Source organism: Microtus oregoni, unplaced genomic scaffold (assembly GCF_018167655.1).
Source record: "Microtus oregoni isolate MIOR12 unplaced genomic scaffold, Mior012 000056F_ref0000123, whole genome shotgun sequence".
NCBI lineage: Eukaryota > Metazoa > Chordata > Mammalia > Rodentia > Cricetidae > Microtus > Microtus oregoni.
The window spans coordinates 11,265,665-11,278,802 of NW_024543832.1; the positions used below are offsets into that span (position 1 = coordinate 11,265,665).

At 40.9% G+C, this 13,138-nt stretch overlaps 1 protein-coding gene across 12 annotated transcripts in view; it reads right to left on the reverse strand.

Annotated features, from left to right (window-relative positions):
* Usp54 (ubiquitin specific peptidase 54) overlaps positions 1 to 13,138 on the reverse strand; it is a 104,706-nt gene that overhangs the window by 49,375 nt on the left and 42,193 nt on the right. The gene's annotated exons all lie outside the window — the stretch shown is intronic.

The window sequence follows — 13,138 nt, forward strand, 5'->3', positions numbered from 1 at the left end:
TAATAGTAATAATAATGAAAAAATACAAAACCCTGTGTCTTCCACTCAGAAATAAGCACTCCATTACATTTACTTCTAGTTACTTCTTTGCAGTACTTAGGCCAAAAACCTTGAAAACGCTGGTCTGAGAACTCACACCTGTCAGTTGTACTTCTACATTCAAAATACATTTAGACTGCATGCTGCTCACCACCCCACCTCCTGCCAACTCTTCTCTTCACTGGATGATTGGAACTTTTTCTCTTTTTTACTATTTTTAAGGTTTAATTTTCATTATTTTATAATATGTGTGAGTGTGGGTATGTACAATGACTCGCAGGTACGAGTGGAGCCAGAGGTTTTAGATCCTTGAAGCTAGAGTTAAGGCAGCTGTGAGCCACCTAAAGTAGATTCAAGGAATTTACTGAACTTGAGTCTTCTAGAAGAACAACTTACCTGTTTTTTTCAACCCAACTGCAACCATTTCTTGAACTAAAGCATGTCTCCAAGGAAATACACAGTAGGCTCAAAATAGTAGTCAGATGATTTTAAAAAATGAAATAAAATTAGGTTCAAAACATAGCTCAGTTGGCTAACATGCATAAAGCCCTGGTTTGGATCCGAGCATTGCACAAACCAGGCGCTGTAGAGCATGCCTGTAATACCACCGTTCCAGATGAGGCGGGAGGATCAGAAAACCAAGGCTTGAGGTCAGATTATGCTACATAAGACCCTGCCTCAAGAAGAAGGAAAAAAAGTAATAAAATCAAATGTTATTCCTTCGTTGAAAACTCTCCAAAGATTTCCCATCAGGTATACGATAAACCCAAATTGAAAATACTACATGTTACTTGGCCTACAGATGTACTTCTGACTCACCCACACCGGTCATACGGGTTCTCGCTACATTCCACAACTATCTGTATGACTGAGACCTGGGAACTTTGTACTTGTATTCCTTACCTGAATCAAGCTTTCTCTTTGTGCAGCTTGGCCACTTACTTCCTACAGGGTTTTATGCAAGCATCACTTCTCAGTACAGTAGCGCCTGATCAACCTACTTTAATTGCGGGCTCTGGGCCAGCACTCGGGAGTCAGAGGCAGTGGAAGGCAGATTTCTGAGTTTGAGGCATGGTCTTAAGAGTGGACAGCCAGGGCTACACAGAGAAACCAACCAAACAACAACAACAAACCGTGCAAGCTCTCTTTTCCTAAATCCCCACCATTTCCTGTTTTTTCTCATCACACTTAGTATTAATATATTTCATATTGTAGTTAAGAATGCAGAAGTGTGAAAAATAAGTTTTTATTCTTTTATTCTTTGATATTCTATCAGTAGCTAGAATGACACTAATATATAAAAGGCAACAAAATGCATGTTTTTAAATGAATGAATGAATCAATCATGTGATATGGGCAGATCTCATGAAAGGAGAATAAAAGAACTTTGTCCTTTCTCCTTTAAAAAGAATAGAGAAATCATACAGAAAAGCTGAAAACCTTGAGATAACACAAACTGTTAAAGCAAAATGGAACTAAGTTTGGCTTTGTTCACCTTGAAATTAAAGTATTTTTCATTTCACCTTTTCACTAGCATCTTTTCTTTTCATATATGCTAAATATTCTAAAGCCACTCAATCACAGATTACCATGTAACCTATTATTTGATTACAAACGATTCCCTACATTGTGGAGAAGGCAGGGCCAGTAATACACAGTATTACTTAATAAGTTCTAAAGGAATCTACTGTAATTATTCCAAGCTATTTTGAAGCAACTTAGGATCTACATAGAAGAAAGGCATGGCAGAACTTTCCATAGTTTGTTGCTGGAAGAATAAGCATGCCTGTGAGAAAGCTCTTTAACTAGGCCAAGAGAAAAGACATAGGTCTGCAGTTAGACAATGGGATATCTGACTAGTGACCTCAGGAATGAAGAGAAACAAGAAAGAAGACAACTGGGAAAGCAATGACTACTACTACAAATCCCAGGGTGGCTTGGGCCTGACAGCCTAGAGATTTACTGGGAAAAAGTCACCCATTTGGCAAGGCTTGTACTCACCAGCCAGCTAATCTTCTCACTATTCCTGATAAGGCATACTTCTAACAAAAACCACCTCCAAACAAAAGGGCCAATGAGATCTGAGTCTCCAGAATCTAATCTAGCGTGTGTGCAGGCACATATGTGCAAGGAGATATATCAGAGGTCTGATATAATTTTCAACTGCTCTCCATCTTGATTTTTATTGAGGCAGGGCCTCTTACTGAACCTGGGTCTCACAGATTCAGCTAGACTGCCTGGCCAGCAAGGATCCCTAAGGATCCTCCTGTGTGAGCCTCCCCAGCACTGGGATTACAGGCATTTACTACCATGACTGTTTATTTACAGGGTGCTGGGAATCCAAACCCAGGGCCTCCTGCTTGAGTAGCAAGCAATTTACCAACTGAGCCACTTTCCAAGTTCCAAGTTTCTAAAACCAGTTCTAAAGCAACCAGAAAATTACTTCTAAAACAACTCTGTAAAAATTAGATATTTGCAAATTTCAACCTCTTTAGTCTTTGGTTGACATTCCTCAGAAATTAAGGCATAATACTCCTAAGGCATTGCTATTGAAATTTTATTTTCTCCAATGCATAGCAGAAATTACATACCAACTTAAGAAAAATAAATAAGTCATCTGGGTCCCATTGTAATGGCTGGAACTTGTAATTCTAGTAACCAAGAGACTACAATGAATTTGAGGACTACAATGACTACAAGGACTACATTGAATTTGAGGTCAACCTGAATCACAAAGTGAAACCCTGATTCAGGAAAAGAAAGAAGGGAGGGAGGGAGGGAGGGAGGGAGGAAAGAAAGAAAACAGCTACTTGTTTTCTATGTTCTGTGGTTCAAATGACCCTATTTATGAAAGGTGAGGTTCCATCCGAGAGATGACATAATGAAGAGAGTAGAGGACATAACTCAGTTAATAAGAGGAGTGTTTGTATAGCATACACAAAGCCTGGAGTTCAAGCCCCAGTACCATATAAAAACAAGGCATGGTACAGTATGCCTGGAGCCATACAGGGCTCAAAATTCCCAAGAATCAGACACTGTGGCATATGTCTATAATCCCAGCACTCCAAAGAGGCAGGATTACAAATAGGGCCCAATCTAGGACACATTGCAAGATCCAGGCCAACCTAGACATCACAGTAAAATCCTGAATCAAAAATCAAACAAGCGCCAGGCATAGAGGCACACACATTTAATGCCAAACTTCAGAGCCAGAGACATAAGCAGGCAGATCTCTGTGAGTCTGAGGGCAGCTGGTCTATACGCTGAGTTCCAAGGCAGCCAGATCTACATAGACACTGTCTCAAAAAGAGAGGAAGGAAGAAAGTAAGGAAGGAAGAGGGAGAGAGGGAAAAGGGGAGGGGGGCAGGGAGAGAGAACAACAAAATCAAAATAAGGACTGGAAAGATGGGCAGTGGTTAAAAGCGCTTGATGTTCTCATCACTCGTGTAATGGCTCACAACCATCTGTAACCACAGTTCCAGGGGATCCAATAGGCAAGCACATCATGCACCTATATGCATATAGGTAACTAACAAAATTTAACCCAATCCTCAACTTTCTTAGATAATTTGGGCAAGGTTTTTTGTTTTTGTTTTTTGTTTGTTTTGTTTTTCGAGACAGGGTTTCTCTGAAGCTTTGGAGTCTGTCCTGGAATTAGCTCTTGTAGACCAGGCTGGCCTCGAACTCACAGAGATCCACCTGCCTCTGCCTCCTGAGTGCTGGGATTAAAGGCATGCGCCACCACCGCCCAACTGGGCAATTTATCTAACTTCTCTAGATGTCCGTCTCTTTCTATTTTAAGAGAGTGAAGAATAGTATTTATCTCTCTCAGTTAGTTAAAGAAATTAATGGGAAAAAAATAACACTACAAATATTAGTCTAAAATATAACATATAGATTAGCATGTATGTATGTGATATGTATATATACATATGTATATTATAATATGTATTTATGCATGTACACATAGATTAGGCTTATGTCCGACAATAGTAACTGCCACCTTAGTGTCAGATATTCCTATTTTAAGTTACTAAGCTGCCAGTCTGTCACTGTCTTATCCTGAAGTAGCCTGTCAGATGCTTCTACTGAGCCAATGACTCAGTTTCTGAGATTTGAGCAGGAAGGAAGGTCTATTTTCTTTTCTATTCTGCTGTTCTCATTCAAGAAAGACAGATTTTAGCCCAGCTTAGTAGTATACATGTTTAATCCCAGCACTCGGGAAGCAGAGGCAAGAGACTTCTGTGGGTACTAGACCAGTTAGGTCTAATAGTTCCAGGTCAGCCAGAGGTCCAAAGTAAGACCCTGACTCAAAAATAAATAAAATTTCAAAAAGGAGAAAAAAGAACAAAGAAAAAGAAATAAGGCAGGTTTTCCAAGATTAGGATCTGAGCACAGAAAGGAAAGGACTAAGGTCAGAGCTCTGTCTGTACCCACAGTGGATGGGCAACAACAGATCTGGCTCTTGTACCAGCAGCATCAATGTCTCCATGTTGTATTCTTTTCTCATCTCTTAATTAATTACACGGAGCTTTCCCCACCCACATTGAGTAAAGGAATGTGTTTCAAATGCCTTTGACTGAATCCTCTATCTTTTCTTACTTTAATTAACATCAGCCTTGTTCTGCTATGGCTAGGGAGAACTCGATTAGGAAGGAGCAGCCTCAGCCTTCCTAGCTTGCATCTGTGGAGCTGTAACTCTACAAGAAGCGAAAGCACAAAGCCCCTCTGTTAGAGCAGCACACTAACCCCTGTGTGTCCCTCTCACATGAGCACAGGGGCTGGAACGGGCCTCCTCCTGTTCCCTTTCTCACCCCCCACCTTTCCCAGAGGGTGATCCTGTTCACACCAAAGAAAGCCAAGAACATTTAGTTCAGCAGTAAGAACAGGTGGCAGTACCAATAAAGAACAAAAACTGGTATTATTCCAATTGCTGGATTCTACAGCAGGGAGAGAGAAAGGACAGGAAGAACTCAAACCCAGGAACCATCTTGCCTTGTGGGTTCCTAACAATTCCATTTTGATAGGCCAAAAAAACACAACGCCTTTCAAGGTTTCTGTCTACAGTCATGTAGGAAACTAAAGGTCCTTTTCATTTATGAAATAGTACATTACTTTTTATCTGTTAACTATTTTCTTGGATGTAGGACAAAAGCAACAAGACCTTAACGACTAGAAGCAGGTACTTCCCCACCCATCTTTCCTAAATCAAGTAGAAGACAATTCTATACACATGAGCACGTAATTGATCTGGATTAGCAAAAAGCCATGTGAATAAGACAGAAGTGTCATGAAGACAGAACGTCTTTGTGTTTTGGCATTTACAAATGCAGCTGCTGCTTAAGTCTTTTTCCCCACCTAAAACACACGCCCTTGCTTTTAAAGCAGGGAACAGCTTGCTATTTCTCTCTCAGAACACCCTAGCTTTACAGCTAAAATAATTTTTTTGTGGATGCTTGGGCTTGTTTATTTCTTTCCTGCCTATATGACACTGAGTGGCTTTCTCAGGCTTCCTTGTCACACTGGCCCTCCTGGGGAGAGAAGCCACCCTCCTGCTTGGGGGAAGTAGACACCTCAGACAAGAAAGTCTATCTATGCCACAGATTCTACCAGACTCTGGGAAAGTGATAGCAGGAGGCTGCATGTCACCATAGTTTAAACTGTAGCCAACTAGCAGGTCTCCCTGAGCAATGCCACGGAAGCAAGTGTCCTCACGAGCTCTGGTGTGCTGTGTACCTCTCCTCTCCAGGGTGGCACAGAGAAGGCATCACATCCTTCTCTTTTCTTCGCAGAGGACTCCAGAACCATTTCAAGCTCACCTTCCATTTCCCAGGAAGGTTCCACAATGCTTGCTGTTTTTCTCAGCATGGCATTTACCCCAATAATTGGCACACATGCCTCATGAAGTGGCCCCTCAACCCTGGAGTTCCAAAGTGAAGACATCTTGAATTTTGCAGGCAAACTGATGGAGCTAGAAAACATCATTTTGAATGAGTTAACCCAGACACAGAGACAATTATAACATGTACTCACTCATAGGTGGTTTTTAAACATAAAGCAAAGAAAGCCAGCCTACAAACCACAATCCCAGAGAACTTAGACAACAATGCAGACACTAAGAGAGACTTACATAGATATAATATACATGGGAAGTAGAAAGTAGAAAAAGACAAGATCTCCTGAGTAAATTGGAAGCATGGGGACCTTGGGGGATGATTGAAGGGAGGAGGGGAGAGGCGGAGAGGGGAGCAGAGAAAAATGTAGAGCTCAATAAATATCAAAGAAAAAGAAAAAGAAAAAAAGAAGACAGGGCAAGGTCATATACATATTTAATTTTTTTTCCTTTTTGGTTTTTTCGAGACAGGGTTTCTCTGTAGCTTTGGATCCTGTCCTAGAACTAGCTCTTGTAGACCAGGCTGCCCTTGAACTCACAGAGATCTGCCTGCCTCTGCCTCCCCCGAGTGCTGGGATTAAAGGCATGCGCTACCACCACCTGGCCATACATCTTTCATTTTGTAGCACTCTAAATGTCAACAAAAGATTTTTTTCACATTTTGTTATAGAAAAATCTTAAATACATCAAGAGCAGACGGAATAACATGGCCAGCTTCCATGTGTCAACAGTCCAACCCAATAATGGGCAGTCTGTGGCTAATTTATTCCATTCATGTTGTTTGCCTGTGTATGTACCCTACTCCAGATCATTGGGAGGCACACGCTGTACATTTTTCACCTAAATGTATTCCAGAATAAAACTCTAAAAAATAACTTTTTCTTAAAAAAATGCCTATACTATCCTCTAAGTAGCGTAATAAAAATTCCTTGATATCAGCAGATAACCATCCAGTTCAATAAAGACTCTTCTTCAAGCAGTGCAAGTTCTTTTTTCTATGTAGCCCAAACAAAATAACTTCCAGCTCACTATATAACCAAGCTGGTCTCAAACCCACAGCAATGCTCCTTGCTAAGCCTCCAAGTGCTGGAGTTGCAGGCATATACCATCAGGTCCAACTATAAAAATATTTGATTCACCTTTAGAGAACAAGGAGAACAACTGGCTATTGTTTCCTCTGGGATTCTCTCCACTTATAACTAAAAAGAGCTACCTTCCAGACTTCTTAAGTAGAAAAGGATCCACAAATCCTATATTACTACTTCTTTGTCACATCTATGGGTGATCTTAAGCCTTTGTTTATATTCAACTGACATTGCATATTAATATTCAATATTTTGGTCTTTTGGTCTTAGAATGGAAAATATAAAGATCATTAAAGTCACCTATCACACTTATCCCTGCTGCCAGTGGAAACAGACATTTCCATACACACCAAGACAGAAACAGAGGGGCAAAACTTCAAGATAATGAACACAGACAAGGAAGGGCAAGAACATAGTACTGCTTCTAGTAAGAAATTATAAACATTTATACAGCACAATGGTCAATTTACTAACTTTGTCTTAACAAAAGATGACGGTCCTCACAGATTACCAACATTATTTGAATCAATACCATATCCACTTATAGCACTGGGGGAATTAAAGGGCTCTTGTGGATAAGATTCTAAGTCTATATTAAGTTTAGACTGTCATAAATTATGGAAAGGAAAGAATTAATCATGATCTATTTTTTCTCTTGCAGTTACACCCTTTTATTTGATTAAAAGGTGCGATCTGACCTCCACATTTTAAAAAGGGTGGAATTCAGTTTAAGTTACTGAAATTATCTCGATGGTAAAATCAGCTGAAGATATTTAGAACATCCACAGCCTAGGAGGACTTAAGAACAATGACTAATCAAAACACAACACAATCTTGTTCATATCCATAGGTAATCAAAATAAGGAAGCTAAACACAAGCAGATAGTAGTTAGAATAGACCAAGATTTACTTCCTCGTGTGTAGACTTTTTTTACTAGCTAAGATTTCTAGGGAGATCCTCCTTTTTCCCCAAGTTCCCCCCATTCTCCCCTTCTCCCTTTTCTCTCCCCATCTCCCCTTACCCCCATCCCACCCCACCCCCAAGATCTCAATTTTCTCCCCGGCCATTTTGTCTACTTCCCATAGCCAAGAGGACAACTATATGTTTTTCCTTTGGTTCACCTTCTTACTTAGCTTCTTTGGGATCACCAATTGTAGACTCCGTGACCCTTGTTTATGGCTAGAAACCAATTATGAGTGAGTACATCCCATATTCATCTTTTTGGGTCTGGGTTATCTCACTCAGGATAGTGTTTTCTATTTCCATCCATTTGCATGCAAAATTTGAGAAGTCATTGTTTTTTACCGCAGCGTAGTACTCTAATGTGTAGATATTCCACACTTTCTTCATCCATTCTTCCATTGAAGGGCATCTAGGTTGTTTCCAGGTTCTGGCTATTACAAATAATACTGCTATGAACATAGTTGAACAAATGCTCTTGTCATATGATCGGGCATCTCTTGGGTATATTCCCAGGAGTGGTATTGCTGGGTCCAGGGGTAGGTTGGGGAGCACGGAAGCACAATTCTTAGTTAAGGGAGCCACCTTAGAGTTGGCAAGAGACTTGAACCTAGAGTGGCTCCCAGATGCCCAAGCCGAGCTCCCCAGTTAGTTCCTTGGGCAGCTGAGGATAGGGAACCTGAAATGACCCTATCCTATAGCAATACTGACGAATATCTTGCATATCATCATTGAACCTTCATCTGGTGATGGATGGAGATAGAGACAGAGACCCACACTGGAGCACTGGACTGAGCTCCCAAGGTCCCAATGAGGAGCAGAAGGAGGGAGAACATGAGCAAAGAAGTCGGGACCACGAGGGGTGCACCCACCCACTGAGACAGTGGAGCTGATCTATTGGGAGCTCACCAAGGCCAGCTGGACTGTGACTGAAAAAGCATAGGATAAAACTGGACTCTCTGAGCATGGCGAACAATGAGGGCTGATGAGAAGCCAAGGACAATGGCACAGGGTTTTGAACCTACGTAATGTGCTGGCTTTGTGGGAGCCTAGCCAGTTTGGATGTTCACCTTCCTAGAAATGGACGGAGAGGGGAGGACCTAGGACTTACCACAGGGCAGGGAACCCTGACTGCTCTTTGGACTGGAGAGGGAGGGGGAGAGGAGTGGGGGGAGGGGGAGAAGGGTGGGAGAAGGGGGAGGGAAATGGGAGGCTGGGAGGAGGTGGAAACTTGTTTTTTTTTTCTCCTTTTCTCAATAAAAAAATTGAAAAAAAAAAGATTTCTAGGGAGAAAACTACAGATCTAATTTCCAGCTTTAAATTGTGTAGGATAATAGGTTTCCTCTCTAATATTAGTCATGAATAATAATGAAAAATCTTTCCATTGCTATGGTCTAGAAAAAAATGGATTGATAATGAACAATGAATCATTTCTCAGATCACTTTATTTCCTGGGTTAATCGTTCGGTACTAAAAAAGAATGCCACATGGTACAACTCAAAAGATATTAACAAATTTTTCCCCCTAAATTCTCAAATTTGCCACAGATAAACAGTCTACTCGCTCTCTTAATACAGAAGGTTCGAGCGTCTTTTAACACAAAACCTGCTTCCTCCTATCACCCAACCCCATTAGGCATCCTCCAGCTTTTATGCTATATTCTAGGATTCTTTTTATTTTATTTTATTTTTATTATTGTTTTTCAAAACAGGGTTTCTTTGTGTAGCTTTGGAGCCTGCCTTGGAACTCACTCTGTAGACCAGGCTGACCTCGAACTCAAAGAGATCCACCTGCCTCTGCCTCCCGAGTGCTGGGATTAAAGGTGTGCACCATCACCACCTGGTGGATTTTTTTAATCACTAATTGAAAATTTAAATTTAATCAATCGAAGCAACATTCTTCTTTGACTATGACAAAAAGTACTCTGTCCTACATGCTGGCACTGTAAAAGCTCTCATACAATCCCTGGAAGAAGAACAAAATCTTTGTACATATTAAGCACAGAGGATGGATTTTCTTCCCAGAACAGAGACAGATGAATATGCCAACACCAAAGTTAAAGTTATGCCCTGTGGACAGGGCGCAGGAGCAATCCAGCCTGAGCAATAAGAACTCTGGGCTTGGGGGCTGGAGAGATGGCTCAGTGGTTAAGAGCATTGCCTGCTCTTCCAAAGGTCCTGAGTTCAATTCCCAGCAACCACATGGCGGCTCACAACCATCTGTAGTGAGGTCTGGTGCCTTCTTCTGGCCTGCAGACATACACACAGACAGAATATTGTATATATAATAAATAAAAAAATAAATGTTTTAAAAAAAAAGAACTCTGGGCTACAGGTAACACAAAAAGTCCTTAATCATAATAGATGGGAATAGGTTGGGTTTTGAAATGAAACAGTAATTGGTACAATGCAATCTTCTATTTGTTAAATCAGACATCAAGGTTCAGAGTAAGCAAACTGATCCAATGACACTATCAATTCTCTCTTTTTAACTAATTATTTGTATGTGTGTATGCATGTGTGTGGGTGGGTACAAGCACACCAGAGCAAATGGGTGGATGTTGGAGGATAACTTGCAGAAGTTGATTCTCTCTTTCCACCATGTGGGTTCTGGTGAGCTCAAGTCTTAAACTTGATGACCAGCATGCTTATCCACTGAGCCATCTTGTAGATAGAAATTCTTTAAAACAAAGGTTACTATCAGTAATTTGCATGTCAGAACAGTTGAAAGTTATAGATTTAATACCAATTAACATAGGGGGGAAACTATATATTTCAGTGTACCAAAAGAAAAGAATCATATAAATATTATATGCAAACCACCATAAAGGAATCAGAAGCACTGGCTACAACACATAACTGGTGAAGCTCAAAAGGCACAAGAACACTGACAGATGCTGAGGGATGGAAGAAAACAAAAACAATAAAGCATCAAAGCCATGGGATGAGCACTCTGTCAGCTGCTAGCTCACAAATACCAATATGGAGACTTATTAATTAGGAAAGCATGGTCATTAGTGTAGGCTGGTCTCACTAGCTCTTATAAACTTAAAATAATCCGTTTATATTAATCTACATTCTATCGCGTAGCACTACTGCTCTTCCATCTTGCATTTCCTGTTTCCCCTGTGTCTCCTGGCATCTCCCAAGCACCTAGATTTCTCCTCCTCTTCTTTCTCTTCCCAGAAATTCCACCTATACCTCCTGCCTAGCTATTGGCTGTTCAGCTTTCTATTACACCAACCACAGCAATACTCCTTCACAAAATGTACAAATATCTCACAACAGGAGGTAATGCAAGGTAAAATTCTGTATCCAAAGAAAGACTGGGGTGTGCAAGCCAGGAAGACTTAGAGGACAAATCCTTCATGTAAACATGGGATATAGAGCTGACTGGCTACTGATTCATCTAGAAAAAATGTTAGTAAGTTTATTTTGTGTGTCATTATGTGTCTGTGTATGTGCATGTGCAGCTTTTATACAGGCTTAAAAGTGAACAACTTGTCAGATGATGGTAACACACACCTTTAATCCCAGCACAGAGCAGTGCTTTAATCCTCAGCAGGGGCACTTAGATCTCTAAATTCAAGGCCAGCCTGGACTACCCAGAGAAACGCTGCTGCTAAGGACACGTTTGTGTCCATGTTCCTGCTGCAGCTGGGGTCTGTGATGATGTTCATGGCCCCAGGTTATCACAGGGGAAAATAGGAACCATCAATGTTGAAATCCCGGCATTGGGGTGCATGATATGAAATTCCCAAAGAATCAATAAAGATTTTTTTTTTCCGGGTCTGGAGAGATGGCTCTTCCAGAGGACCCAGGTTCAATTCCCAGCACCAACATGGCAGCTCACACCTGTCTATAACAGGCTGTAATTGTCTGTAACATGGTTCCTGGGACCCACGGGAAAATACCAATGCACATTAAAAAAAAAAGACATAGCCAGGCAGCGGTGGCACACACCTTCAATCCCAGCACTCGGGAGGCAGAGGCAGGTGGATCTCTGTGAGTTTGAGGCCAGCCTGCCCTACAGAGCGAGTGTTAGGACAGGCTCCAAAGCTACAAAGAAACCCTGTCTCAAAAAACAAACAAACCAAAAGAAAAAAACAAGAATTTTTTTTTCAGGATACGGTTTCTTTGTGTAACTTTGGAACCTGTCCTGGAACTTGATCCGCCTACCTCTGCCTCACAAGTGCTAGGATTAAAGGCGTGTACCACGACTGCCCTGCAAGAATTATATTTAAAAAAAAAAAAGTGATGTGGGAGTGTCATATATCAATCTGTTGATTTCATTGGTTAAGCAATAAAGAAACTGCTTGGCTGGCCCTCACAGGTTAAAACATAGGTGGGAGGAGTAAACAGAACAGAATGCTGGAAGGAAGAGGAAGTGAGCTCAGACTGACAGCTCTGCTCTCTGGAGCAGAGACACCATGCTGCCCGCTCCCGGGCAGACACACGCGATGAAGATCCGACCCAGGATGGACGTAGGCTAGAATCTCCTTGGTAAGCCACCTCGTGGGCCACACTAGAAATGGGCTAGTCCAGGTGCGAGAGTTAGCCGAGAAGAGGCTAGATAGAAATGGGCCAAGCAATGTTTAAAAGAATACAGTTTCCGTGTAATTATTTCAGGTAAAGCTAGCCAGGTGGCGGGACGCAGCCTGACCCGCCGCTCTTAGCCAAGCGGGTGGCCGGATGCTGGGAAAGTAGCCCCGCCACTCATATTACTACAAAAAAGACTCTTCAGCTGAAGGTATGCCTGCTCAACACATAAAAATGTCATGATTATGTAAATACTCAAAAAATGTAAATATATACAAAATAAACAACATGTACAAAAAAAAGTAAACAATTATGTTCCAAAATAATTAAATCTGATTTCACAGAATTTTCAGGGTGTTAAAGTATACTTCAAAGAGGAAAATTGAACTTTCCTTTGTTGAAAAAAAAGAGGTAAGAATTTTATATACTAAACATATAAATACAGCATAAATAATACAAACGTGTCATTAATGGCCAAAAGAAAAAAAAAACAAAAATTCTTATTAACATCACCAAACATCCCTCTATCTTTAAAACAGGAAACAGTGTGGAATGGGAATTTAAAAATAGAGAATTGTCTCTATAAAATAACATGGTAACACTGCAAAGTAACATGAACTTC